Source organism: Syngnathus leptorhynchus, chromosome 10 (genome assembly GCF_054491065.1).
Source record: "Syngnathus leptorhynchus isolate UIUO chromosome 10, UIUO_Slep, whole genome shotgun sequence".
Taxonomy (NCBI): Eukaryota; Metazoa; Chordata; class Actinopteri; order Syngnathiformes; family Syngnathidae; genus Syngnathus; species Syngnathus leptorhynchus.
Window position 1 is genome coordinate 5,428,255 of NC_141204.1, and position 27,532 is coordinate 5,455,786.

The following is a 27,532-nucleotide window of genomic DNA, read 5'->3' on the forward strand; positions in this document are numbered from 1 at the left end:
TGAGCGCTCCACCTACACGGCCACTTGGCATACGGATCTGTGTGTGTGTGTGTGTGTGTGTGTGTGTGTGATCTTGCAGCTGCAAGACCTGCCTCTCTCTCTTTCTCGCTCTCTTTCCAGAATGAGCTGCAGGGACTTGCCAGTATTTTCATTCCCTCTGGAGGCATTTCCGCACACTAACAAAGCCCGGCTCGTGTGATGAAACACAGAGGAAGTAGCCCCTTTATGAAGGAAGCAAGCCATTTTTTGGTGTGTGTGTGTGTAATGTTTGCACCGTTGACCCCGACCAACAGTTTGTTACATGCAAATTTACTTAAGAGCTCAAGTCAAGTTTGCTGCGGGCTTTTGTTTGCGCTGTAACGCGAGGACAAGCCTCCTCTGTATGCCATTCACTAGACACAGTTGCCTTCTGTTTGCCTCTCATTAACAGCTACAATAGCTAGCTTGTTGCTTAGCTTTTTCTTCGTCTGCTTTTTTTTTTTTTTTTTTAAACGCCTTGTTAACCATTGACCCTTCGTAGTTGCTCTTCCTGGTGCGACGCTTGCCAGAAGGAAATGTGCTCAGCAAGCCCAGGTTGCAATTCTCCAGAGGGCCCGGCCGGCTCTGGTAAAAGGATTGAATTGAACCAATAACAGTCGAAAACTATTAAACGTTTTTACAACACTGTCGAACTAAAGCCGTAAAAGTTGAACTCTCTATCCTCGATAAATATCCGCGCTAAATAAACGCCGCGTCCCAATCTGATCCATGTTCTGTTTATTTAAGGGGACGTATTTTAAGGTTTGCTTGAATATTAACTTTTCTCCTCACCGTTTTGTTGAATCGGTTTTGCAAGAGAGCAACGTTGCGTGAGACCTCCACGCGGAGAACTGAAAATGTTTTGAAAGCGGGTCAACGGCGCAATCTGGCAACCGCAGAACCGCCGAAGCCTGTCCACAGCCGAGGCCCAGTGACACACGCTCTTGCCCATAAACAGGGATTTGGCCTTCTGGAGAAAATAACCTCGATAATTACTGAGTGAGAAGAGACCTGCCCACATCAGGAGGGAGGGGGCGAGGGAGACATAACCATCGACGCATTCCTTCATGCTGAGTCACGCTGGTGCCGAATTTCCCCCTCGATGCGCGCGGGTGCAAAGGGCTGCCGGCACCGCGCTCGTCGCCGAGGACATTGCGGAGGATAACGAGAGCGCGGACCTCCGCCAAGGCTTTCTGCCCTGTGTAATCAATCAGGATCCAAGGCGATGCAATGTAAAAGTTGTGACACAACTGCAGGGATCCTCCGTTAATGCCATCACGCTCCATTATTTTGTATTCATGCTCTAGATTTTTTTTTTTTGTCAAAATACTTGTTTACTTATGAATTAACCGCTACGTTAGTGAAGTATTCTGATTGGGATGGTAACAATGCTTTCAGATTGTTCACATGGAGATGGAATGGAAGCAAAATTCGCCTTTCCAACTTTCGCTTTCTTCACACCACAAGTTCCCTTTTTCTTCATTCTTGGTTTGAACTGGCACTTGGACAGCAGCCGAATGTCTGCGCTTGGCCCGCCGCCTGACTGTCTGTTTGCCTGTCATTTCACCAGAACTTGTTGAACTTGCTAGGGAGGCCATTCATTCATGCCAAACGCGAACCAAACAGCCGTCACCACCGGGCATTCACTCTTGCTTCGCTTCGAACTCTCACTTTGTTTGGGGGAGCACGCTTGCCCCCTCGAGAGGTTTTGATACATTTAACACAAACATTAGTGCTGGATATGTGGCGTTTTCTTTGACCCTTCATACATCCGCTATACTTCCGCGTTCAGTAATCGATTAATACAAGTGAATAATACAATGAGGGATGTCTTGAAGCAATCGAGGTAAAATTACAACTAATTTGCTGTCTAATGAAGTGACATCATGGAAGACAAGTTGCGCTCCACCCAAGCAGGCCTCCAATATCACTCATAACAAAACAAAAGTAAATGAGCTCACAGCCTCCACTGTGCTAACCACTAGTTCGTCCCCTTTGATTTTAAAATAACAAATGTTACGCCAGAACATGTCTTCAAAAACAAAAAGGATGTTTCGCGTTTGTTTTTATCTTTGAGGAGTTTTGCAATGTGCCCAATGCCCGGATGTCCTCGACTCCGTCCCTCTGTGACACGCAGCGTGAGGACACGCATGTCAGCCGTGACTTCATCCCTAACTCCATCCACATCCCTTCTTCTGCTCCTTTTGGATTCCTCTTCAACCTTCTGTACTCCTAATGTCTTCACGTTATGATTAGCAATCATGTGTCCGCCCCCCCCCCCCCCCCTTCATTTTGTGCGTCCCCTGTAATGTCTGATGCCTCCCGTGTCCTTGGAAAGATGCCTAATAAGCTCCGACACACACCGCTGTCTCTACGCTCCGTAGGCCTGTTCTCCAGCGTCAGCCAGCGCACACTCGAGTAAACAAAGACCTACCCCCCAATCCACATTCAAATACACATAAACACACGCACGTATGCAACGCCATCCTAGTGTGCTAATAGACCCGCGCAGCATCCCGCCGAGGACGACGTCAACGCTAGCTCGCTAACGCTGACCTTCCGCGTGCCAATCACAACAAATCCGCTGCCTCCGTTTGAATACGGCGAGGAAAGAAAACGCGGCGCAAATTGAAAGCAGAAATCCCCCCGTGGTGTGAGACAAGATGAGCCTTGGAATAAATTATTTAGACGGCAGCCTCTCGTTTTCTTGCATGTCTCTCGCCTTCTGCTACGTTTAATGGCATTTGTGATGACGCCCAGTGGAGATTAATGTGTGTGTGTGTGTGTGTGTGTGTGTGTGTGTGTGTGTGTGTGTGTGTTGTGTGTTGTGTGTGTGTGTGTGTGGCCTGTTGTGTCGCGTGATGCTGGAACAAAGCCGCGACAGGGGAATTAGTTTCTTCTTCTTCTTCTTCTTCCTGGGTGTAAATAAACAACTAAGCACATCAATGCTTCCATTTGTGGCCTCTGTGATGGTGTCTGTAGGTGCCAAAAGGTCTCACTTGCCTTGTTTCCTCGCCGTCAGCGGATGAAAAATCCACCTCGCCGGTCTCGTGTTTCATTAGTGGGAATTAATAAACAACCGCCTGGCTTTTGTACCCCACTTTACATGACAGTCAATATTATTTTAAGACAAAAACTCACTCAGTTCTTCAAATAAGAGGCACAGCGTGCTTGCTTCAACCTGTTTTATTCTTTAACCACAGTTCATGTTTACTGTAAAACTCACATGTAAAAACAAAAGGAGAATTAACCTATGTATGAAAAGGTTCAATTTAACCATATATGTGGTGCTACGCTAAAGACGAGCAAAACAGTGTAAATTGTTGTTTGTCTATACGTGCCTTGCTATTGGCTGATGACTAGCTCAAGACGAGCACTAGCATGCCTATTGCTCCAAAGTCAACTGGGATAGACTCTAGTTAGCCTTGACCCTAATGAGCACATATATAAAATGTATAGCTGTGTAAACAAACACAACAGCAGAGGATGATGAGCAGGTGCGCCTGTTAAGGAAATGCCAGCAGCGGCTTGTGTGTGTTTGTGTAAGCATCAAGTGTTGTTTGCATTGTAATTATTGCAAAGTGTGCTCACTTAATGAGAGGCATTGGAGGTTGCCAAACCATTGAGTCATAATTAATTTTACAAGAATTCCAACCATTCATGCTTGTAAAAAAAAAAAAAAAAAAATCCATTGCAGCTATAATGCTTTCATTTTTAATGTTACGCTTTCAAGGTTGCAAAGGTCTATCTATATAAATACGGTGCTTAACAACGATACCCAATGGGGATTTTTTTTCAATTATGTCGTACAATTTATCTGTCACATTAACAATTTGGAGAATTTTTTAAACAATTTATCTTGAGCTCGTTTGCTCATTCATATAATAAACAAAAACGCCTACTATTTTTTTTTTTTTTTTTTTTTTTAAATCCACTCCACTCTTACCCTTCTTTAGACAGCAGGCTAGTTGAGAGAATGAATCAGCAGTGTCTTTGTGCCAGCGTGCACATTCCTAAAGCAGGAATGATCATTTCCTCACAGTATTTCTCACCACTCACTGTACGATTGTCCTTAATTAACATCTTTATTCTGCAGTAACAATAATGGGCTGAGCACGAACAGCAATGCAGTCTTAGTGACGGTTCAGTGGCCAATACTAAGTGTGTAAACACAGAGAACACACCTAAATGCCAACACAATTGCACAGAAAGACTTCCTAATGAGCACTCCACTGGCTGTGTGTTGGAGTGCCCCGTCTATATCCCGTACACCAGTGTGAAATTACAGTATCAGATCATATTTAGTTAATTAAAAGGCATATGACTAATTAAATTGGACTCGAGCATTAGTTGAGAGGGTGAATAAAGCACGGAGGCGTATTTAGCTGTTAACTGTAATTAAATGCGGGGCAAACTCAAGCCTGTGAAGATACATTATTTAAATGGTCCTCGTAGGACCGTGCAGGCTGACAAGATATTAACAATAAAGACAGAAGAAGTTGTTCCGCTCATCTAGCAGGAATGATGAAAGCCTGCAGACTTAACTGACAGCTGCTTTGGCAACTGCACGACACCAGAGAGAAAAAAAAATCAACTGGCGTTTGTCGTTTCAAGTGTTTTAAGTGCGATATTTGTCAGGGATTAGACGTGCACGTTGTCAGCCCTTGTTACGCGTCTCCAATCTGTCAGAGGAGCGACAGGGGCGCTTTATTACATCTCGATAAACGACGCCACCTCCAGTCTTGTTTGCCTATCACCGAAAAGCACATTGTGTTTTGTCACAAGCTCCTTTCGTTTTGTCTCGTTTCAGAAGCGGGCCTGTGATCGATGAGGATTAAGGCGCCCATTTGGTCAAAGTGAAACGCGGGATCGCCCTCCTCCACTGGTAAGCGTGGTGATTTCACACCTACGAGTTTCGGCTTGTCTGGGGCGCCAGGAAATAGAGCGCTGGAGTTTTGCCAGCCGGAAAAAGACGTGCACGCTTTGAATGATGCTTCACACTCACGCACTTTGTCCTTGGAGTGAAGAACGCAGACAATAATAGCGCCTGCTCGCTTGCAAAGAATGTGAACAAGATTATTGAATAGAAGGAAATTGATTCTATAATGATTGCTAGTTATGATAAAACATCAACACATGATGCTACCTTAACCTGTAGCTTTTCCTTAGTGTGGTAAACTTCAACATTAGTCTCCACAGTCTCCACTTTGCTGCAGCAGACCTTAAATTCCTCTCATATTACCATTGTCTGCTTTTCACATATACACAATGTAAAATATAAGATGACAGCAATGAATACATGCTAAATTTACCTTAGTCTGTTGCCGTGCCTTGGCAACAGCAGTATTATATCCTTTTGTCTTTCCTTTGTGATGTAGAAAAACAACAATATGAAAGAAATCAGTTTAAGCCATTTACAAATAATGAGGTATCGGGTAGTGGTGGAGGCTGCTGATACTAGCCAAGGCAGAAACAATTATGTTGATTAAGTCCTTCTCGGCAGTAGTTGGCGCTATACTACGGTGGTTTGACACAGTGCCAAATCATCTGCATAAAAAAGGTCAAAATATTTTGGTAATTGTGTTAAATGATTTTTAGATTTTTAAGTACTCGCACGTTCATGCTAACGTTAGCTGTTCCTGTGCCTTGAATAAATCTCCACCTTACAGCAGCTGCCCTCTGTCTCCACCCACATTAAAATTGTCTTACTACTGAGCGGAACAAATGCGAATGCAAGTTTATCATCTTATTTTAACTTCAGTATTATACTCGAATAGTCTCTACTTTGCTGCCGCTGCAGTCCGTAAAATGGGTATGCTTTACTCATGAAATGTAGCACACAAATTATACGGATTGCTCATAATGACAACATTGAACACACAGGCTAATGTTAGTTTATCTTTGTTATTATACCTTCACTCCATTTTGTTGTTGCCCTCAGCCTCCTATTGAATTAAAAAAAAAAAAACAGTCTCCTTGCTGAAAAATCTATATATTTGACATTCCCTTGTTATTGCGTACCTCACGATGCCTTCGATGCAGTGTTTTTTTTTTTTTTACAGTTTCCCTCATAAGTGGAAAACAGTCTGGCCCAACAGGGTACTGTGCAGTGGAAAAGGATATAAAAGCACACACCCAAGACCAAATTTGAGACTTTTTGCCCCCCCTACCTTATTTTGGGCAAAAATTGTTGACAGAGTAATTTGTGTTTGTGTGCAACAGCATCAAAAACGCTGCAAGGTGAATAATTTTTGGTGGCATCTGCACATTGTGCAATATGCTAATGAGCTGAGCTGCAAAAGCCAGATTGCCAGGAGTGAGATGCGGGGTGAGGAAGAGGGGAGTGGAGGGGAGGGGCAGAGTGGAAAAAGAGAGGAAAACAGACTGAGGCCTCCGTAAATTATGGATGCAACCTGCGATTTCCAAGAGGAAAAAAGAAACCTCAAGTCATGCATATCAGATTACGCATCTACGACATTTTCTTATCATGCTCCATGAGCAATCATGGATTGCAATCTAGCTCGTGTGTGTGTGTGTGTGTGTGTGTGTGTGTGTGTGATGGACGGAAAAAGAGAAAGCACTTCCACATTCATCCACGTCAAGTCGCGTGTGGCTGTGCGCTCGAGCGTTCCTCCAAGTCAATATGACGCGTGTCCAAAGCCTTGTTGACATTTTTCTGCACCGTTGTGTTGCATTGCGTGCAGGATGACTTGCGGTCACATGACACCACACAACCCGTTAAGAGTCTTGACTCCCCACCGAAGTTCGCATCGCGCAGACCGACATCCAAAAACCCGGGATGCTGATACTTGCTTTCTTTTAATTAGAGCCATGTTGCTCATTATGTATTTTGCCTGCTTGTCCTTTTCAAAAATGCTAAGGTGCCCTCACGGCAACTTGGGATAATGGATTTGTTCTCGGATAGAGGTTTGTTTAATGCACAGGTGTCAAACTCAAGGCCCGGGGGTCAGATACGGCCCGCCACATCATTTTATGTGGCCCGCGAAGAAGTGTCATTACTAGAATTGCAAATTGTCTTCACTTTTAATAATATCTTATTTTTTTTAATATTTGACCAGTTTTTACTCGTCTGATTTGAAAACGAGTTATTTGTCAGTTTGATTTGTAGCTTTTACTGTATATAATATGAGGTGCTCATACATTTTTTGGGGTTGACAGTCATAAATGGAACCTAAATAAATATAGTTTCATTCGTCCTAATATTCTTTTCCTGTTATGTACCCATAAATAGTTTGAATAATCAGGATTTTAATTATTAACAAAATAATCGTAGGGACGATCATCGGTACCATTTCAGATGGTTCATATCAACTTCCTCGTTGTGCCTACTGAATATTTAGCATCTCCAGAAAGAAGAATAAGACATCAGATGCAAATGCTATCGCTGTCCAGAGTCCAAATCATCCCTGCCAAATGAAATTATATCGTTTGTTGAAGATGAATCCACACCCAGCGTGCCTTCAAAGCACCACCATAGAACCTTCCTAACAGCACGTTCATCCTTCTAAAGGGAGATTACCTCGTTTTAATTCCGCTGCGATGCCCCTGCCGTTCAATTTGCCCTGCGTAGTAAGAAGAGGCTGATGTTTTCTAAGAATTGGACAGGAGCCGCATATTGCACTTTAAAGTGAGATGGGTTCATAAACGACGAAGCCGTCCCTGATCTCGCCCTGCATGTAAATGTGTGTTAATGTGCAAAGTAGGTCATTTATTTGGAGCATAGTGCGCCGCTCTGACACAGTGGGGGGAATGGTTTCACAGGCAGACATACAGTTGCTTCTTGATTGGGGGATTTAGTTGGCTGATACGTTGTTAATATGTGCAGAATAACACGCCAGAGGGAAGGACTTTGGGAGGGTGTTGGAGGTGAAAATCGCCACAATGCGTCCAGAGGCAGCATTGCTAACCGTAACCTCAGACAGTAGCCCTGAGAAATCAGACAAAATCAGATTACCAAACAAACAACTAAGAGGATTAATTCTGATCTCTTTTTTTTTGGCCATCAGATGGACATTAAATCTGCAGTCTATAAAATCCCTCGCAATGATTTTGATTTCACAGCACTCATTTTCTGCTCACATATTTGGATGCCAGCTTTTCTCTTTTGTGTGAACTCTGCCCTTTTGTTCTGCCTGGAGAAATTGCTTCTCTAAACAGGCCTATCGCGTCGCTCTTTAAAAATATCTTGGCGGGGTGTGCAAATCTGACCCTCCGATCAGATGCCGCACTACTGCCCGATAAGCCCCGTGCACCGTGTTATCATTCTGCTTTCCAGTTGGCCGTTTGTTGAGGCAAACTAGCGGTCCTAATTAATAGAATTAAAAAGGGATGTATCATGGGTAATTGACTTGTATTTCTTGCATGCAAATAGTCCCGCCCACCAATCAAGTGTGAAATTACAGCTACAAAGTAAATTTTGCTGAATTGCAGCGTCATGTATGTTGGGTGATGTGTCGGCTCCGTTTTGTAATTTTGTGTAGTGCTCATTCAAGCTTCACGAGTGAGCTGGAAAATATTACAACCTACCTACCTACCTACCTACCTACCTACCTACCTACCTACCTACCTACCTACCTACCTACCTACCTACCTACCTACCTACCTATACACATCTATATATGCGTGTGTGTGTGTGTGTGTGTGTGTGTGTGTATATATATATATATATATATATATATATATATATATATATATATATATATATATATATATATATATATATATATATATATATATATATATATATATATATATATATATATATATGCAATTATTTTCAAGATTTATGGGGTTTAAAAATTTAAGAAAAATGTGAGGAAAATTAATCAAGGGGCTTCTAATCAGCCGCCAGTTGTCCATCCCTGACCCACGGTAAATTAAACAATGAACATATTCTTCAAACAATTTATGGTCTTTTCTACAGTCTTTCTACGTACTGACTTGGTTTCACGCAAACAAGCTGCATTTTTGTTTTCTAAATGAATTTTCCTTCTTCAAGCCAAAAGCACAGAAGAAGCTACATTTTAGTATTAATATGATATCCAGTCGTTTTCCTCCGGTTTTGTATGATCAGAAAAATTGCTATTTCTTACAATTAACCCGTGAGAACTGGCGGCTATGTTTACTAGGAACCCGCCGGGGCAGCGTTTTCTCCTTCGGGGGAAATAAAACACGACTTTATCAGGTGAATATTTCATGAGGCTTAGCAGAAGGAAAGCTTTCAGATAAACTCTTCTCAGGGAACAAACTCGAGCTGTTCATCAGGCGTCGAGCACGACGCCGATACAAGGCAAAAAAAAATAAAAGTATTGTAATCGGTCTTCCGCACGCTAATAGCTGTTAACAGATTACATCCACGCCTTCGCCGATGCGCTTTGATGATGACATTTTGCATCTCTCGCGAACGTCCGCCAGACAAAAGGGAGCACGGGGGCCGTTTAGCCCTTCATTGTAACCAACTGGCCTGTAATCAGAACAAACCCAATCAACTCCGGAGCATAACCAGCCGCAGCGTGACATGTCAAGAGAAGCGGAATTATTTACGAGCAGCGTAATAGGCCCGGAGTGTGTTGTGTTGGCTTTTGTATCGCATGTCAGCTGTGTTCCTGAGAGCTCGCACGGGACAAAAACACACACACACGTGTAAGACGTGATAGGCAGAAAGTGCGGGAGGATGAACACTTCCTGGGCACGAGCGCAACTTCTCATTTCCTCAATGGGGTTGGTCCAAGATTTGCAGTTGGCTCGGCCTTTGACAGGAGAACACACGCATGGCAGAACAAGACGAGTGAAAATGAGAACTGAGCTTTGCCAGAGTGCTTTTGCGTTCTTCACCAGACTGTCTTCTGTGGATGTTAGTTTTCATCGAAGTAAATCCTGCGGAAATGTGATTCTTCGGATTTAGAAAACAGTTTATCCTGTAGGAAATGACGGAAATATATGGAGGTGCGTTAGTTTCTTCTCACGCACCGAACGAAGCAAATGGAGGATTTCTTAGTAGTGGGAAAACCCGTTGTTTATGAAACTTTTCTGACATAGATTGTTTGAGTTGTATAAGGCCTTTCAACTGTTGCCAAGAACCACAACAAAAAGGCTGTTTGAACGGAATGATGACGTAATCCTTTGCAGAAACATCTCACCTTTGATCAGTCAGTTGAAAAAGAATCTGTCTGGGCATTACTAAGCCTAATGATATTTTTTGATACCCCAAACCAAGAACGAACCAATAATCAAACAATTTTAGGGGGCAAGAACGACAATACGTTGCATCTTCTGCGGTCTTGAGTTGTCGCTCGCAAAACAAAAGACAATTTTGGCCAAATCGGGACTGACATTACTGGCAACAGCTGCGGGCTGCATGTACTTGTGCATGTTTACGTCTTGGTGCATGTGTGTGTGTGTGCGAGTGTGTGTTACTGTCTGTCAAGACGAGGTGACCTGATTGCTCAGCTGAGCAGTGAGGGAAGACCCAGCCTTGTGTTGTCAGAGTCGCACCATTAAAAAACGCTCGAGATTGGACCACAATGCTCTCTCCTCGGCTTGCGGCCTAACCCCTCCCCGCCATGACACACACACACACACACACACACACACACACACACACACACACACACACACACACACACACACACACACACACACACACACACACTCACACACACATGCACTCACACACTGTGGCACTCCTGACCATGCCAAAAGAGATTTGGAGAGGAAAAATGATCCACTGCTGCATCAGCTTCCAGCTATAACGCAGTGGGTCAGGCCAAATCCTGTTAAAAGAGCCTTTATCCTTATTTCTGCAAAGATAAGACTCCCTTTCCTCCTCTGCATACATTTTACATCCGGAAACACTTTTCATTTGATTTTTTGGCTGTCATCAATAGCGTGTTTGATAGGAAACTAATCTTTTGCTTTATATTTAATTTGCTTCAAAAGGCGAATAAAGCTTGGATTGAGCTCATTGAATATCTGAAGCCATGGTCTACCACAATGCCCCCCACCCCTCCACCCCGACTGAAGAACTGAAGCAACACAGTGAGATAGGCTCGGCTCTTCTTAATGAACTGCGAAGAGGAAACGAGCACGCTTCCATACATGAGCGCATTAATCATGTGTATCTGTTTACGTCCACGTGGCGCAGTCTGTTCGTCTAATGAATGCGCCAGCCTAACCTTCAGCTATTGCCGCCATCTTTACTTTACCGCAGCCTATTCCAGCTCCCTGATGGCACGTTAGAGTAATGCTTGCTCTAGGGCTCCCCCTACAAATTATCATGTATATAAAACAGTGATCGCGGTGGAAATGTGCATTTGTTAAACGTAATCTTGTGCAAATGAATGTATCACATAATTTTTGTAGTCGACTACAGTGTGATGCAAGCACAAGTACAGTGGTCCTGAGCCTTAATTCTCCGAAATTAGTCAACTCAAAGTGTTAGATGTGTGGAAAACTACGGGCTTGTAATTTGAGAAAACTTATACAAGCACAGTTAGAACATGCAAACTCCACTCAGGAGGTGCTTATCTGAGCTTTGAATCCAAACAGAACATATTTGGTGGATTCCAGAACAGTAGAAACCCAAACAAAAGTAGCCTTGGCCAAATGTAAACCTAGAAATTCATACCAAAGGGGATTCAACCTGAGGGTGTTTTGATTGTGAGGCTGACGTGCCAACAATAGCATAGATGTTAATGCTAGTACGACATCTATTTTATTGATTGCTAATGTAGGTGGCCCTATTCATGCTATAACTAGATGGATAAGTAGAGTAGGTTGATATTTTTTATGTTTTAAAATCTTAAACAATTGTATAATTCCCAAGAGGATGTATTGTGGTTGAACACTGCACCGATTCCTTTCTGTTTAAAATGTCAAACTACTTGTTGCTCTCGCTCATTCTTTCGTGTAAAGTCACGCTGGAACTAGTTCTAAAAAGTGTGTCACTTTGACAGTTTGGTTAATTTATGAAACTCCCCATTGATAACAAAATTGGTTTTGGTCAGTTTTCTTTTTATATTTGGGGTAAGGAAGCCTCTGAATGCCAAACACAGACACACACACACACACACACACACACACACACACACACACACACACACACACACACACACACACACACACACACACACACACACTACATAACCACAATTACACGTGATGGTTACAAAGTTGGCACAAGTTGGCACAAAGTTCCTTGTGCTGCAGGTGTCTCGCTCCACGTTTGGTACGTTTGCCGTGTTTATGTCTGCTTTCACCTCCGAGTGGAAAGCTAAAGGCTCAAATTTCAGCCGGGGTCAGCCGTGAGGCTCCGAGGGCCTCACGGGGTCAATCTGTTGCTCTGTTGACGCAAGGGGGAGGAAGCAGGGAAGAGGGAGGTTGGGGTCTTGTCTGGCCAGACAACCCCCAGACTCACACACAAACATGCACAAGAACACAATGGTTAGACAAGAAGCGATGGGACTCGATTACCAAAATAATCTGATTAATTAGAGGCTTTGTTAGTAATTTGGTGCAGTTAATCAGGTTTTAATTAAATAATAAGCTGTTTTTCGATTCAGATGCATTTTGTTTGATGAATAAATAGATGTAAAAACTGTAGAATAGTGAGAAACGATTGTCAAAAAACGTCAAGAGAAAAATTACATTCCAGCCGTGTCTGGAGAATGAATGCTAATGGTATGCTAACGCTAACAACAATCGTTCTCGTGTGCAAGGATTTAGGGCAGTGAGAGAAGTTCCATTTCTTTTCAAGTGCATAAGTACAAAAGCAGGATAAAATATGGCATTTCAAACTTAAAATTTCCCTTTTACTTGACTTACTCCCGTTATTATCATTTGTTTCATTTTGGTAACGACTTATTACCTGATTAGTTTCGGCTTTAAAATGAGCACCGTGTATCGCTTGATTAAATAGCAGCTGCTAAATATTTATTACTCCCTGGATAAGCCATTAAAATTAAGCACCTCAGTGATGATCAAAATTAAAATTTATTTACACCGCACTGATCTCGAGTTTGCAGTGAGCAAGGATGTCGTGTCGTGTTGAACGATGTAATTCGGAACAGCCGCCCAGATGATCTAAACGTGTCGGAAAACAGTCGAGCGCTAAGAGTTACATAAGGCACCTTGTCTGTCTTTCCTTTTTGTTTTGATTCCGTTTGACCCCCGTCTCCACAGTACCTTTTCCTGAGTCTGGAACAGGCCAAGTTTTTTTTTCTTTCCTGAGCGTGCTTTCCATTATACGCTCATGTGTCTCTTACATGCTTCCTGTGAGTCCGCCTTGAAATGTCACAATGGTTCCATGTCATCGGGGCTTGATGTTTTCCACCTTTGTGCCCCCGAGTTCAAAATGTGGATTGGGATTTGTGGACTAGTCGATATACCTCGTATATTTACACATTGAACATGCAATTCTAAGTTTGCATATTTAATTTAAGATATGTTTTTGCATTCCTAAATATCATTATGAACATGTCCAGAAGAGATGTCCTCCATCTCACCTCGAGTCACGGCCCACTTTTGCTTTCAATTATTTTAAGGGCTCCTTAATCTCTTGTCAGATGCTGCCGTTAAGATTTTTGGCGGTGACGCGAGGTTGACAGCTGTCGTGGTATTTTCGGGGGCCGCGGCATGTGAGCGCCGCGGCATCAGATTCCTCTTTGTCACTTTGCCGTCAACAACGATGATGTATGACGACTCTCGGGTTGTTTTTTTAAGTGAATCAATTACTTCGACAAAAAAACAAAACGCAATTTTTAGCAATCACAAACAGAGGAGAGAAAACATTGTCTTAACACTTGACAGTGTTTGATTTTCTGATTGATTGGGCCTTTTTTTGGGATGTTGCTGTAATCAATTTGCTCCTCTGATTTAGCCAAGCTGGTGTTTGATCAAAGCTGCTTCCCTTGGGCACCTAAACAGACCAACCAGCTCGCCATTGTTTTGTTTAGTTGCTACTTTTTTACTGACTATTTGTGGGACACCAAAAGTGAAAAATATAATGTCACTTAAAATAAAAAAATAAAAATAATAATAAATATACGAACTTCGCTACAATATTATAATTAATGAGATGCACCTACACAATTACTGAATTACACACACAAATCATTTTACTGAGCAGGTACAAGATACACATTTTTAAGTAGAGTACTTTTAGTTTATTTTAGTTTTAATTTGCTGCGTTATGGAGTGGCTAGCTTGTCTCTACACTTCCATGACTATCATACCATGTTAAAACTTTGCCCGTACCAGTTCATAAAATTTTTACGATGGCCATAGTTATGACTTTGGAGGTTCCACCGCACCTGAAATACTTCATGTGATCATTTAACTGCATTCTTGTCATACATGAACTTTTGTGCATGCTAGTGTGAGAGCATGTTGGCAAGTAATGAGGCAGCTATGATTACCTGCCTGCTTCGTTTCAAGTGGCAGCCGACCGCAAAAGTGTGTACGTGCGTGTATGTGTGTGTACGTGTGAGTGTGTGTGTGTGTGTGTGTGTGTGTGTGTGTGCGCGCGAGTGCAGACCCTCTTGGCTTGTCTTTGTGTTTGTGGCTTTGTATCGACCCGTCTTTGCAATGGAAAAACGCACAAAATCAATGAGTGCTGTTTTCTCTCCTGCAGCAGCTCCGTGTTTTCGGTAAGAATACAGAGCACACGTTGTAGTGCGCAAGACACACACGCACGCACATCTCTAATGTTTACTGCACACATACACACCACAGAAGATGAGGCTAAATTACAAGTTAGCTTCATATAATCGGGAGACAAATGGCCATCCGGCTCCTTATTTCTGCAGCTGTAAAGTTTATTATTCTTAGCTGAAACAAGGCCGCCAAGCCAGCGAATAGAAGCTTCATTCGTTATGTTAAGCAGTATTAGCAATGTGACCAACAAGTGTTGATTCAGCCGCTGGGTAGTCCATTCCATCTCAGGCCCCCAGGGGAGGACATCAAGCTCATTTCATTGTTATGCAACCCCCCTCCTCGCTATCTCTCCCCCAAACAGGCTCTTCCTCGTCGTCCGACTGCATGATTGGGATTACGGGCGGGAAAGGGAGGAGGGAGGAGGATGAGAAGGGGAGATGAGATGAAGTGGGTCGGTCTGTCTGCCGTCATAAAATAGAATTCATTTGTCTGATCCAGATATTTCTGCTCTGCGATGTGCTTTGCGGAGAGGCTGCCGGGCAGGGGAAGGGGGGGCTGCCGGCTCGCGGGAGCGATGGCGGCGCCTTGGCCGTTATTTGAACTTTGCCATTTAATGCCATTTTTACACAAGTTAAAACAGTTCTCAGGCTGTTCAACGACAATGTCTCCAACATGTTTTGGTAAAAATACCACAAGGTCTGTCTGTTAACCACCCTGTTCAACTCGCACAGTTTAGGTTTTTTTTTGGGGGGGGGGGGCATTCTACTGAGCCACCAAATCATTGGCAAAGAAACTTCAAATGAGCCTGATTGTGATATAACAGAGTGACATGCTTAAAGAGCCATTTTCTGCTAATAAGCAAAACATTACTTGTGTAATTTGACACTTAATGGATGGGCAGGCACTCCAGAGACGACAATGTTTGTATGCACGCATGATGAGTAAATGTCATTTAATTCTTGTGACATGATTGAATTTATTCTCATGGGTATTTAGCAGGATTTGCTTCAAAAAGGCAAGCATAGTGCTTGTTTTTGGTGTAAATTCATTTGAAACATTTGACAAGCTTGCCCAGTATTGTTGGATGTACTCAGCGGTGTTAACACGAAGCCCACAGCCAAGTAAAGTATGTAATATAGAGTAGTATTTCTCTGGTGTCAGCTCATTATGGCCTCTGCACTGAATCCGATGTGCATTCCGCAGCTAAATGATGCATGAAGTACCTGAGTATTAGCTTGTGACACTGTGACATTGCACAGGCTGAAGGATTATTGGGCAGAGCAAACAGCAGCTTGCAGACAGAACGGGCCCAAGCGACGTCAGGGCTGGCGAGGTCCTCCGTTAGCCTTCACGCAAGCACGATGTTAGCCGGCTTGATGGATGTGTCCTGGGCTGTGGACCTCAACGAGGGGGGAGCGGGAGGTCCCTGTAGGAAGGAGTGAGAAAAAGCAAGAAGGTTTGCCATTCATCAAACCTAGCTGTGTCCGCCTGCCTCTCTTTGTCCAAACTGCCATCTTCCTCCTTGGCGAGTACAGTGGTTCCAAACACACCCGCTACATCTGGAAATCAGCGTTATAGTACCATAATTCCCAGTTGAAGTTCACTTTAAATTGACCCATAAAACTAAATACAATCAAACATTGTATACATGAATACCAAAAATATAAATGATTTTAATGACAGTCCTGTTAGTTAATGCTAACACATGATGCTAAAAGCCACAGGTATGCTAACAAAAATCAACATTGATGGTTTGGATTGATAATCCTTCGAACAATTGCCACTTTAGCACACAAGGAGCAGCTACACTTACAAAAAGTGCTTAAAATAATTTATATTGGCATTTAGTCTCTGACTATGACAGGAGTTTAGTTAGGGCTCTTCTTTGCTATTTACAGTTGGACCCCTGTATACGTGTGGTTCAGTGCTTGCAAATTTATTTCGTTTTATTTGTCAATTCTATCTTAACTTAAGCTCTTACTATTTACAAACATTACAAAAAGGTGTATTCCCTGGGAATATTGGAGCCCCTTTTGCAGCGTTGCACACACCCACTCATCACCACAGAAGGTGTTTAATGCTATTACGAGGTGGCGGCCCATTCACCGTGCCCTCCAGCGCGTAGTGAGCACGACTTGTGCCGCCGCTAAATGCGAATTAGTTTGCTTAATTCACTTAAACTCTGGCGCTTCTGCTCGCCGCCATCAGCCTCTTAACTTCCCTCCCAGTCGAGTACGGCACTCTCTAATGCCGGCCTGAGACCGCTCTAACGCCGCACAGGCTTGCTCTTTTCAGGTCACTAAGAACATTAGCAGCCACTTGGAGAGGTCACAAGTCTTTTTTGAAGCCGGTTGTGTGTTGAGGCAACGGCTTATACAAGAAACTACAATATGGGCAACAATCTCATTGACATTCTGGTCAGCTGGTGTGGTATAGAATAAAAATATGTGAATTATTTTAGGCTGTGCAAATTAGTCAGCCATCTAATCTTCAAAAAGTTTATCATAGCATAGCTAGCTGCATATCGATTTGTCTGACTTTGTGTTATCTTTGAGCTAAATTCAATTTAGCTATCCACTGATTAGCTTGTTGGCTAACAGTCAATATTTTAGTCTGACACCTAGCTATGTTGAGTTTAACTAATTTCATTTGACTTTTTCTTTTCAAGATATGTTTATATAATTATTTGGACAAGACATAGTTAGCCAGGAAAATCATTTGAATTAACCTGCCAGCACATGCTGAGCTCCCACAATCAATTTAGCCTGCTAATATATGTAAACCGCAATTATGTGCTTCACCACTTATAATGTAAGCAACTGTAGTTAAAGGCAAGAGAATAATTAAACATTTGTATTTGTTCCATTGACACCCCCCCCCCCCCCCCCTTTACCATGACCGCTACCACAACAGTAGAAACAACCAGCATTTGGCTCTAATCTGCAATCTATATGAAATGAGCAACAGTGCGGGCCTCATTAAAAATGCATGCTGCACGTTGAGCTAGGGAGACCAATTATCCCACCTAGTTTCTTTCCAATGGCTGATAATAAAAGCTTCCTGCAGCACACCACTCCCTGACACCCCCCCCCCCCTCACCCACGTCCCGTTGTCTTTGCGTCAGATCATCAGTAAACAGGCTTTTGGCCGGATTTGATGGAGTGTGGCGATTTTGAGCCGGTGGGATATGTGTGCGTGTGGCAACATGAATGATATTACAACGAGCTAACATATAGGTGGCGCTCGTGTTGCGGCTTCATGACTGCCTGGAGCGTGTTCTGTAGTGGTCGCCATGTGCTGCACATCAAATATGGATGCATGTGGGAAGAATCAGTGGGGCACTCAAGGAGCTCCTCCTTCCCTGCACAGGCGACCTGCTCATCAAAAGGCTGTGTACATATGGAAGTATATACCATGCAACACCCACATTGGAATCCTTTTGAGGATCAAACGCCGCGGGCGTGTAAACAGGCCAGCAAGACGGCGACGGAATGGCTAATGATCAGGTGTTTAAGCGCTGAGCACCTTTACGTGCACAACATTCCCTTCAGGGCATGTTAATATCAGGCTGACTCTGCTCTATATGTAATTAATACATAGTGGCGGGCACTTTATGAGGACATGAAGCTAAAGGCTGTGTTGTAATTTGCGAGACCCGGTCTGTAACACGTTCATTTTGATGAATTCAATCAAAAAACACGTTTATTAGTGCATTGAGTAAATTTAAAAAAGTACCCCAAAGAACACGATTGTGTGCTAATTGAACAACAAACACTTGGCTGACCTTAATGCAGAACATGTTGCTGCGACAGACACCAGTGCACGCGTTGTCATACAAGCCAGCTAGTTTGTCTCAGTAACAGGCTGAAAGAGGACAAGACATTATTATTATTTTTATTCCGATCAGGCTTTTAATGCGAATAAATGTGTCCCTGTAGTGAGTGATTTGAATTGGTACTCCCCCCACCCCTTGCCATAGTCATTTAATTTTTGCTTTTTGTACATACATTAATCTTCTCTCTCTGGGTCATATCCAGCATTAGTGTTTATCATCTCTGTGGCACGCATACACGTAAAGCAGTCTTGTATCAGCGAATGGAAAAGCTCAATTGGAGACAGAGCTTTCCCCTTCTGCAGGGGCCTGGAAGAGGAACGAGAGAGCAAGAGGCTCTGGTCTCGGAAAGCTGGCTTTCCTCTCAGGAAGTGTTGTTCCTCACCACTCTCCATAAACACTGGAAAAGAGACCCAAAGAAAATGTCCCTGACTCACTATTTCCACTGTAAACAGGCAGACATACACTTAATATACTGCTGCCTCTCTCCATTCATTTATTACTGTACTTCATTGACTCACCACCCTTAGACTGCACAATAAACTTTAATTTCTTCAAGTGATTCTTTTTTTTCCCCTGCTCTTCCATTTGGTGAATGGAACATCCAGCTCGAGAGGCTGTGATCCAGAAAAAATACTTCAGCACTTCATAAAAACACCAAAAACTTGTAATTTTGTGTGAACGTACGCAGGCGAGTTGTATTTATAGTGACTTGTGTATAGTTGGCTTTTCTTTTCATACACAATGAATATTATCGGAGCGCTTCTGTCACCCGTAATGTTGTTGAAACCAGGGTTGGTGAACCGACAACCTGTGGGCTATATCTGACGAGTAAAAACACTTCAACTGGCCTGCTGTGCAATTCGGAAACCAATTTTAGGCTCATAACTTTTTTGTGGGTCTAATCAAGTTTGCAATCTTTGGATAATGGTTCAAATATGGTGGCAAAATCTCAGTGAGGTTTTTGAAGGACCACTGGCATTGTCCAAATGGGGCCCGCCTATTACCAAAATATCAAAATTGTTTGTTTATTTGGTGCAAGTCTTTTTGGTGGGTCTACTTAACGATTGACATGTCTACCAAATTACATGTAAGTGGCTTCATGGGGCTAAATTTAGTGTGCGCGACCAAAACTTTTTTGTTTTCACCAGAATAGACACAATTGAGCATTTTTTGTGTACTTCTGTAATTGGTCAGTTATGAACCCACCGCAGTAAGTGTTATAAAAGCCCACAAATGATATTTTTATGTATTATCAGGTTTTAGCAGAACTGTGAGGCAGACATGGTAACTTTTCCTCAGTTGGTGTTCGTGGCTTCAAATATTGTCACGAATTTTGTATCACACTTTATAAAAAACGATTTAAACCCCCAGCCGTGTTTTACTTTGTGGTTGCTACTGACTTCACTCCCTGTTGGGTCTGAGCTTTAAAGTATAAAGCACATGTTTCTCCTTGCTTGTGCTGCGTATAAGTTAATCACCCGCAAAACAAATACTCCGCCGGTCACGGTTTTTATTCCCGGCCTGGAGCATGATGCAACAAAATGCTCATCTCTCATCCCAGTAAACCTCTCAAACGAAACCTGCAATGTTCATTATTTTCTGAGCCTGCCTTTCATTGTGCTGCGTAATCGATCAATAGAGAAATCGGCGTTTGCGGCGCCAAGAACTTTTCTCATTTTCTACCTGCCGCCCGCCGCCCTTTGCTGCATTTCATCGGCGTTTGTTTGCAGCCAGACGTTTTTCCCGCTGCTTTTTCTTGGCTGCGGTCACAATAGTGAGCTCACTTTACCAGCCGGCTGCGTTACAAGCTGCTAGCGTGCGGGGTGTCAGACACACAGACAGACAGATGGACAGAAAGAGGCAGAGTTAGAAACCTCTCTTTTTTTTAATTACATTTCCTCCGCAGTGAAAGAGGAGGCAAGATGGACACTCCATATCTCCCTGCCGCGCCTGAAAACTCATCTAAATGGAAAACACATTGTCTTCATTATTTTTTATTTTTTTTGCCAGAGCTGAAAGAAGGGGGTTGTCATGGTAACAGCCATCTGAGCGCAAGCGGGCGGCCGAGGGGCTGGTTTTAGGGCCAGAGGAATGGAGGGGGGGGGGGGACATGGAGTGGGGGTGGTGGAAAGAGCCAAGAGAGGGGACCGAGGATGAAGAGGGTGGAGATGGAAGTGAGACAATAGAGAGATGGAAGGAGGGGAAAAACAAGGAAAGAATGGCTTGAAATGTGGAAAGAAAGGGCAATGGGTGTGATGAGAGATGATGTCCAATGATCCAAAATTGGATCAGCAGAAAAATGCACAGCAACTCCTGCACATGGCTGAATTATATTTTATTAGCCTCCAAAGAATTAGGGAAACTGTTGACATATTTGCGGAAGGAATTCTATTCTTTGGCCCACTGTAGGTTCAGCGTGAAAGAAAAAATCAATGATGGCCATTGTGTGGACCGGGGCTTTGGGGTAGCGCTTTAGAACGCCTTGTCGTTTCGGCGTGGAGAAGTTCCATGACGACCCAGCGGAATATAGTTCAGCCACTGCAGGCTTTTAAGCGGCTTCATTTTGGTCGTTCCAACATGTGGAGGCATGACAAAGATGCTCGATAATGTCATTTTAGATACTTGCCGACTTATTGGCATGGTTGTTAACATTTCTCGTTTTTGTCTCAGATTGAGGCAGTTTGAGATGATATTATGGATTCTTGTTTATGTTAGCATGATGTTAGAGCAAGTAAAATACATCCCAATGAAAATTGGATGGATTCCTTCTTGGCCTGTGACACGACATCAATGGAATTTCCTGAAACTTAATTATGCTATATTTGGCAGATTCCAACTACCTGGCATGCAAATGGTTATGAAAACATCATTTCCACCGCGAAGTTAAACAAAATAATGTCAAGGGGCAGCAAGATGGTACATTTAGCATGTTGGCTAATGTCTGCCAACTGCATCTCGCCGGTGTTGCATTTATCCACTGAGCAAGCATGCGGCTTTGGCAAACTGGCGGCCAGACGCCACTTTCCCCTCCCGCCACATCTGTCCAATCCCGCCCGTCGCTGTCTTTATCCTTCCCTCTCTCGCAAGCGTCGTCAGACCCTTCATCAAATGTTTACCCCTCCTGAATCTACAAGCAATGAAGCCCCCTCAAATAGAGCCGAGTGCGATACCTAATCCACTCTTGTCAAAGTCATTCTCTTCTCTTTACCATCCTGCCTCAGATTTTCACCACGCTCCTGACGGTTTAGCATCAACTGGAAGATTAAGGGGGAGACCGGGACCCCACAACCCCACCTCAGACGATTGTTTATTTACAAGTTGTTTGCGGCTCGTCTAAGTCGTCGCCGGTGGCGTTTGTGTGACGCAACTTTGCCCGTGACAGCGGTTTGACGATTAAGGAAAATGAAAGTAATTGCTTCGGCTTTGTAGGGTTAGCACCAACACCCCCCAGATCCGAAACCCATTGGGAGCTGATATTCAGACATAAGACCCTTTTTTATTGTTAATTTGACCTGTGTGTTGAAGCCATAATGCAGCAAGTACACACAATTAGTGACCTACTGGAGCAGTGGGCTATGCAGTTTACATGCTTGACTCGTCATTTCTTTTATTACTATTTTATTTATATTTCCCAAAACATTTATTTCATTTTCCGCTTAATTCCAAATATCCTTGATTTTTTTTATCAGATTTCTATTTAAAATAATGTATTCATTAATATTTATTTTATATTTATATATTGCATCTTCTTTGGAGGGGTGACCACAGCTGTTTTTATTCCCTTTTTTAAATTCATAATTACACAGTGATCATTTTAATGTTGTGATATTCAATGTTAGTTTTTAATTGTGTGAAAATTTCACAGACTAGATCTTAGTGAGTGAGCGTGGTCCATTTTGAACAGCCCACTTAACCCACACAAATACCTGCTACCTGGCCTGATAAAGCTCCAAGATAAATGGAATGCAATCATGAACGGAAAGAAAGCAGTCAGTGAGGTGGGGGGGTGGGATTTAGGGTTAGGGGGGCTTCACAATTGACCAACTGGTGAGTCTTCAGCCCACCACCATCAGCCGGTTCAGTGTGGTGGGGCCTGCTGGTGACTCTCTGTGATTCATGTCACACTGTAATTGGTTTACCTGCTCCTTGTGTGTCTGCTGTGGGAGAGGACCAGAACAAATTACCCAGGGACGACCTCTTGCCGCCCCTTTCTCCTTTCTCCTGCTCTGCAGCCATTTCCCCTCCTATCTCCTGCTGCACGTTCCTCCTGGCTGGCCTCCCACTGCATGTAATGTGTTGTGAGTGAATTTTTGTCTGTTGTTGTTCTTGTTGTTGCTCTCTTGCCATCTATTTATCTGTTGTCCTGCACTGCCTCAGACATACAATACCTTCAGCGCAAGCTTAGTTTAATAACCTGCAAGCAGGGTGTCCATGGGGGCTTGAAAATACTTAAAATTCCACGACAATGTCTTACAAACTCTTTTATTGAATACAATGAAACCTCACTGGCTGTTTTTCACTATAGGAAGTAATGAACATTGAATTTCCAGAGTCAAACTCACCATAAAAAAAAACTTTAACTGTATCAAAAAGTATTTAAAGTAAGGATTTCACGCTATTAAAACTGTTAGCAAGACTAGAATGTAGCCTTACTTCACCGATCCCCCATCCAAACTGAGCCCTTCATTAACATGCGCAAGCACAATTTTCAAACATGGCCATTCATAATGGCATACGATTATCAAAGTGCAAAGTTGCAATGAATAGTCAAGGAGAACACATTTGAAGCTTCAATAAAATAGCAGCCCTAGCAATACTAAGCTAGCATTACCGCCATAAATGACCTGACATTAAGTGCACGGTTAATGATTTACTTGTTATTAATTCAAGAAATTAAGTTGATCAAATATTCAATTATATTTTGCTTTAAAAGTAATCAGTTCAAACCAAGCGTATCTATAAAAAAACACAAATAAACATTGTTGGCTTTTGTTTTCCAGCTCCCGCGTGCCGTCAAGCATCAAGTTGACATGTTAAGAATCGATGTTAACCAGGAGTTGTTTTCTTATGTGTATTTCTGTAACAAATGCTGAGATCACAAGTAAACGCGCTCCCTCGCCGCGCGACTCCTTGTGTGCGCCATTAGACGGTTTCATTTTCACAGCGAGTACACATTTTTGTCTTCTATGCTACCCGTGGCCTCGTGCTGACACGCCACGCTGAACAAACACGTACACACGCGTGCGGTAAGATGAATGAGCGCATCGTTCTCCCCCTTCTACCCACGCGGGAAGGTCTCACCGCCTCGCGGCTTATTAAACACTTTCACCATGTCAGAGGATTGAAAACATTATTTGTTTGGGATTTGTCTGCCCCGCTGGCTGCCCATGCATGCGACACTTTTCGTCCCAGCGTCCTTGTACTCGGGCACTACCTCAAGGGGGCGCCCTACCTTTGACTTTCAGAGTCACGAACCACTCTATTGATTTTGAATGTGAGCTGGCGCGGACATTTTAGAGTGCCTCGTCAGCTCTGAGTGCACACATGTCATGGAGAGAAAAGCAAACGAGTGAAGAAAGGGTACAAAAGGGATTCGGCTGTGAAAGTCAACGTGTGGGAAAGGGTTTTGCGCTGGTGGTGTCGCATTAGAACACCTCGTTGTTGCGGCGTGGCTAATTCTTTAATAAATATATTCCCGCCCAACCAATCTCATCTTGATGCAAGAACTGTTTTCATATGAACCCACATAAGATACAAGGTAACATGGCCGAGTGCGTGTCACAGATATATTTATGCCCCTCCCCCGTAATGGCACCAATACTATTTCATGGCTTACTGAGCACATTGAACCACACTCGCTCTTTGTCAAGTCTCACGCTCTGCCCCCACCCACCCTGCAACCTCCCGTTGCTGTGTTTCTCTTTCACACGCACACGCTTCTTGCACATGGGCTCGACATGCGGGCGCGCGCGTTTACCCGTGTTACACTGACTCACCCCGCTGGATGTTGTTTAATTGCATTTGGGTCAGCGCTTTGCTACTGCAACCTAAGGACATGGAATTTGTCAGTTTACCCGTTTGGCAGTCGCATGTGTGTGAGTGTGTGTGCACTAACTGGCCATCCGGTGTGTTTTACACAAGCATGTCAAACGGCGCTGTCAGTCACATGCTCCTCTCATCTCCTCCCTGTGGTGACCTAGTGTGGCAATAACAGATATGCGCACTTGCCACGCGCACATACAACGATAGAAATCTCGCCTTTGGTGACTAGTGGAGAATCGTACGTGGCAGCCGGGACATTCATTCATTCATTCATTCATTCATTCATTCATTCATTCATTCATTCATTCATTCATTCATCAACACTTCAACAATGTTTGTAACACTTGTGATGTGGCTTTGCGCTGTTTTTAGTTAACTACCTTTGTTGAGACACGAAAGCCAAACTCCTCTCTCTCTCATTTAAGTGTTCGTTCCTCTTGTTTGCTCTTCAGAGGTGTGTCATACTTTGTTTCACTTCTTCCGCTTTCCTACTGTAACCTACTTTAAAAAATGGTGATGAGATGCCGTTAAATGGCGGATTAATGAGGTAGAGCCTTTACAATGAGTGGATCACCGTTACTGTAATCGCATTTCAATCAAATATGTATTAATTTAATTCCAAAAAGATGTCAACTTAAACATCTATTTATACATCAGTTTTGTGTAGTGCTGTTTTCAGTTGAACAATAGGATCCCTAAAATTATCCTTGGCCAAAAGGGACGTGTAAATTCACAACATTCAACGTGATATTAAAAAAAAAAATCTGTCTCTCGTTAAGAGCGCTTACTTTAAGCAAGAGAGGGAGCGAGGTAGCTGTCACACAAGCTGTGAAGGAAGTGTGTTAGCTTTTCTGTAATTAGTTCATCAAAATCAACGTATAGTCAAAAAGTCTGTTAATTCATGATGATGTGAAAGCTCAATTATAAGATGTGTAAATGATTTGATTGACTACATTTCATAAGGCCCTTTGTTTTTTTTTCTTTCTCGGTCCGGGCAGTGTGCATTTCAGCTGAGGCTTGAATCCTATTTTTGGTAGACATCTTCCGCTAAACCACCATATGATAATATCCCACGTTAACCCCAATGATCTTTCACGGGGTTGGCATCTTCGTTGGGAATCGCTGGTGTGGCGGCAATGTACATCATTGGCCGTCATAGGGGGCACCTCCCGGCATAATCAACTTGCGGGGAGCATATCGGGTGGTGCATACCTGCAATGCTGCGCAGCTGAAGTGACGTATTTATAGAAGTGAGCGTAGCGCCTCGCATGTCACCCACATCACAGCTGCTCACGGGGCATTGACGCCCGCTGCTCCGCCGCTTGTTACATTAAAACACAAGATAAACAAACAGCATCATTGCACATTTATATCCGAGGCTGGCAACTGTGACACCATGTTTTATTAAGGCCTGGGGGAGCCATGTGACTATTAGCTAGTTTGCTAAGGGACTGGGGATTAGATTAGAAGGGGTTCTTAGAACATAATAAACGAGAGTGACACTCAGTAGAGGTAAGACCTTCGCCGAGGCTGATCTCTTAATATTTGTGTTTGTCTGTTGGTCTGTATTTTGCGTGGCTTGGTCACCGAGCAGTACCATTTTGGATTCAGAGGTGGAAAAACATCGCACAGTGGCTGATTTGTGTTTTTACACATCCACTTGCTAGCATAAGTCTTATTGTATACTAGAGATGATATAAGATGTTAAAAATAGATGGTTTTTATGATGCAATATGTTAGGAATACTGAAGACAAAGAGACTGGACTTACTGCCAATCTGTTTTGCATGTTTTCCCGCCTTTGACTGCAAACAAGACTGACTCAACAGCACCTCTGCTGGTTTCATCCAAGCATTGCCGGCCCCGATTAATCAACAACCAATTCCACTCCATCAGCACAAATTTTAACAATCAAATAATTGATTATTTTGCCCATCCCAACAACTTGAGAAGGGAAAAAAGGAGAATAGAATAGAGTGGGGCGTAATAAACGCAATGAGAGTGGCTGTCTGGCCATGGGAGTTTTCCACTCGAGATAATGTCGTGTGCAGGGACTGTAGGGAGAGAGAGAGAAAGGGGGGGGGGGGTCACGAGGGCCGGCGCAGCCGAGTGGTGTTGATTGGCCTGTTTGAAAACACATGAACTGCATACAGGCGGCCGGCCCGACACAGAGGCTACGCGCACCCGGGGAAAAAGTGTCACTCCGTGCTGCGCCGTGCCACGCTGCAGCCCCAACCACATTAGAGCAAATGAATCCATTCCACCTCCTGTTATGGCAGGGGCCTCCAGGAAGCGTGAGGGGCGGGGGTTGAGATATGAGGGACGGTGGGCTCGGCAGAGAAGAAAATGATAGAGAGGGAAATGGAAGGTGGTGGAGAAAGAGCGACGTGCTGGGCGCCTCTAATGATGTCTGAGGGCTATAGAATAGAAGAGCAAAAAGCACAAAGTGTCTGTGGGAGGCGAGAGAGAGAGAGAGAGCGGGGGAGAGAGAGAGAGAGAGAGAGAGAGAGAGAGAGACAGAGAGCCATGTCAGCAAAGGCAAGGAGAGGATGGAGAGAAGATCCCCCACTGTGTCCACAGAAGCCGCATTGACACCTCTTGTTGTTAAATAAGCTCTACTTGTTCACCACCGCCCTCTACACTTGACAGGCTGAAGGAACACTGGATTATTTCTGCACACATTGTAAAACCACGGCAAATTAATTCAGACCAGAAGATTTCTCATTCCAGTTTTGCACCCGAAAACATTTTATTGTCTATTTTAATGAGAGGAACCCAAAGAAAGTTCATAATTTTGTGGTTTATAAAAACATACATTATTGACATAATTGGGTGGGATTAAGAATACATTTATTTTGACTCACTATCAATTGAACAGCCGTTGTGCTCTGGTGTGCCTACCTTGGTTGCTCGTGGGCAGTATAAGCCTCTTTATTCACCCTTCAACTTCTCTCAGATCATCAGT

At 43.4% G+C, this 27,532-nt stretch overlaps 1 protein-coding gene across 4 annotated transcripts in view; it reads left to right on the forward strand.

Annotated features, from left to right (window-relative positions):
• Positions 1-27,532, forward strand: part of zmiz1a (zinc finger, MIZ-type containing 1a) — a 111,164-nt gene that overhangs the window by 55,861 nt on the left and 27,771 nt on the right. For 3 of the 4 annotated variants that reach the window (XM_085921599.1, XM_085921602.1, XM_085921600.1), the window contains one exon: positions 4,829-4,903. The gene's annotated coding sequence lies outside the window, so the exon portion shown is untranslated. Of the gene's footprint in view, positions 1-202; positions 250-4,828; positions 4,904-27,532 lie in introns of those variants that run through there. The other variant, XM_085921601.1, reaches the window with a different exon arrangement.